Consider the following 3,389-nt stretch of genomic DNA (forward strand, 5'->3'; position numbering starts at 1 on the left):
CACTCTTCTTGCCTTAAAAATATTCTGTGTGATCACTCAAAACGTTCAGTGAGTTCGAAGATATTCCAGTTGTTAGAGGTACCGCTACAATTGGTTTGTTTGGCCATTTTATCCTGGGAAGAAAATTCCGCAACCTTGAGTATAGTGAGGGAATTATTTCCTTAAGGAAAGTCCGTGAATTCGGACGACTTGGCCATTTCTGTTTCTATCTTTATTTCAAAAAATAAAATACACTTGTTATTTATGGAATGAATTCCAAAGCACACCAAGATCAACATTGCCTCCGGAAAGAACAATGCCAACCTGTTTACAGTCGCTATACGCTGCATTATTCTTAAAACTATCCGACAGAAGAGCAGCGAGGCCAATAGCTCCACTCGGTTCTACTGCAACTTTTAGAATCTCGTAGCAAAGTTTCATCGCTTGTATTATCGACAACTATGATGTCCTCCACAAGATGGCGAACAATAGGCCTGTAAGTACCGGATATCCAAGAAAAGGTTAAAATAGGCCATCAGCAACAGTGTCGACTTCAGATAACTTAGTAATCCTACCGTTCTTCTTTGACAGGAAAGCCAATGGTTCGGCAGAAAAGATGCGAATGGCAGGATTAATGATGGCCTTGGCAGCTAACGCGACTCCAGATGCCATACCACCTCCTTCATTCCGGTCGATTTACAAACTAAAATTTCAAGAAAACCATATAGCATTGTTCATTTACCGCTGATTGGAACTATTAAAGTGTCAATTTGCCAAACTTGTTCCAGAAGCTCCAAACCCTCTGTAAAGACCACAAAAACATTAGGAGAAATATTCATTAGTAGAGATCGCAAAAGACCAGGAGGTCACGGTTTCAATCCTTGGAAACAGCCTCAGACAAAAATGTAAAGTAAGACTGTCTACGATACACCTTTATGGTGAGGCCATTCCCCGGACACTGCTTTTTTTAGAGACTCGCATTACCTTATGATGCGACCATCATTAGACGATGGAATAAGAACAGCACCAGTATCTCGCATCACCTTGTTTGCAGTATCCTCTCGGGACTGCATCGTTGGCTCACTAAAGATAACCTGACCACCATAACGTTTGACATTGGCGAGTTTGCATTTTGGAGCATTTCTTGGTACAACTACGTACGCAGGGATGCCGCGTAGTTTTGCAGCCAAAGAAAGAGCTGCTGCATGATTTCCACTACATTCGACAGGAAGTACATTAAACGATATAGAGAAAATGCACCGTTTCCACCCTAACTTATACACGAAATTGCTGAGACACACCCGAACTTTGGGAGGGTCCTATTACCTCCTGGACTAATTAAAACCATATTTTTGGCAACCTTAGTGCCTACGTGGCACATACGTGTGACTACATGGACCTTCAGCACTGATGTGTTATGTATGTGCCACATAGGCAATAAGGTTTCCAAAAATACAGTTTTAATCTATCCTCAGGTGTGTCTCAGCAATTTTGTGTATAGTTCAGGGTGGAAACAGAGTATTTACTCAGCGGTATATAATCCTGATAGTTTTACAACGTAAACCTGAAAGCTCTGAACGAACCTGCTATGAGTTACAACTCCTTTAGTCGCCTGATCATCATCGAGTGAAAAAACAGCATTACATGCACCTCGGAACTTAAAAGCTCCCCTGATAAATTCCACACGAACAAATAGCAGAAACTTTAGTACACTAGGACAGACATTGAACGAAATTCTTTCATTTTACGTTAAAGATCAGTTACTCACCCCTTCTGAAAGCATTCGCATTTGAAGTACAACTTTCTTCCAACAACAGAATCTAATGTGTCTGAAGTGAAAACAGGCGTTTTGCGCGCAAAGGGCTTGATTCGTGCTTGAGCTTCCCTGATAGAAACGATATCAGCTGCATAACCATCACCAGCATTCGTGTACTCCGGTTCCATCAAAAACTACTTGAAAGTTAACAATCGCCAAGCTGAAAACATGTACGTTGAAGATCAAAGAACAAATATACGCAAAGCTAAAAACAAGTACGTTGAAGATCAAAGAACAAACATACGCGAAGCTGAAAACATGTACGTTGAGGATCAAAGAACAAACATACGTAACATGTTATATATAGAGGGCCATTTTGTTTGATATCATAAATGAACCCCTAAAAGAAATTATGCACTAATTATTATATATTATTATTATTATTAATAATAATTATTATTATTATTGTTATTATTATCTGATAAGAGAAAATACCCTATTACCTCCTGAACTATACCCAAAACGGCTGTGACACACTTCAACTTAAAGGGATTCTTATTACCCCTAACTAATTAAAAGTGTAATTTTGACACCCTTAGTGTCTACGTGGCACACACGTGTACCTACGTGGACACTTTAGTATGTTGTGCCACGTAGGCACCAAGGGTGTAAAAATTACACTTTTAATTAATTAGGGGGTAACTTTAAGTTGAGATGTGTCTCTGCCATTTTGGGTATAGTTCAGGGTTAATAGGATATTATCTCTAATAATAATAATGATAATACTAGTAATGCACAAACATAAGTCACATTAATGAGAAACATATGAATTAATGAACAAAGAATTGAGATTGAACTCATGTAAATAATTAAATTTATATATATCAAATAACAAACAAGTTGTTTAAATAATTTCGTTCATGCTTCAGTTCAGAATTAAATTAAAAGAATTAAATAAATAAATAAATAAATAAATAAATAGGGCAAGAATGTATGTGATGAACTAATTAAAAGAAAAGCGCGAACGTCGTCACCAAACATGCGACAACATTTTAAAGACTTCAAAGAAGTATTTTTTTTTAAGGGTTCGACATGCATCTAACGATATGATAAAGCTTTCAAATATTTACCGTTTTTCTTGGGATTCAACACACATCCGACAACATTAAAAAGAATTCGAACAACAAAAGATAACGTAGAGGAAAAGATCGAGAAGTTTCAGCAAAGCCCAATTTTTCTGAGCTCATAATTTTGTTTAGCAAAGCCCAATTGTAACACCTCAACTTAAGATAAGGAGTCTCACATTGACAAAATACAGGAGGGATGCTGGGTATATAAGTAAGCAAACATTTCTCTCTGGTGACGCGTTTTAAAGCCGTCCAGGCCTGGGCCAGAGCGGACAATATCACTAGTGGGCGGGCTAAGGTCGGGTCTCTCGGGCCTTCATGGTTCGAGATATCCGTCGCGGCCAGGGCCTCAGCTCGGGTCATGACAAGAATGGTATCAGAGTCGCTCCTGTGTCAGCCCTGTCGATGTGGGCCAGAGTTTAAACTGAGTTTAGGCAAATCCCTATCGAGGGGGGTCTCTTGGGCCTTCGTGGTTTGGAATGCCCCTCGTGGAACAAACATTTCTCTCTGGTGACGCGTTTTAAAGC

The 3,389-nt window shown here is 39.1% G+C and overlaps 1 pseudogene; it reads right to left on the reverse strand.

The window, feature by feature from the left end:
- Window positions 1-1,949, reverse strand: LOC124891618 (annotated as a pseudogene).
- Between the last annotated feature and the right edge of the window lie 1,440 nt (window positions 1,950-3,389).

This window comes from Capsicum annuum, unplaced genomic scaffold (genome assembly GCF_002878395.1).
Source record: "Capsicum annuum cultivar UCD-10X-F1 unplaced genomic scaffold, UCD10Xv1.1 ctg3868, whole genome shotgun sequence".
Classification (NCBI taxonomy): Eukaryota; Viridiplantae; Streptophyta; class Magnoliopsida; order Solanales; family Solanaceae; genus Capsicum; species Capsicum annuum.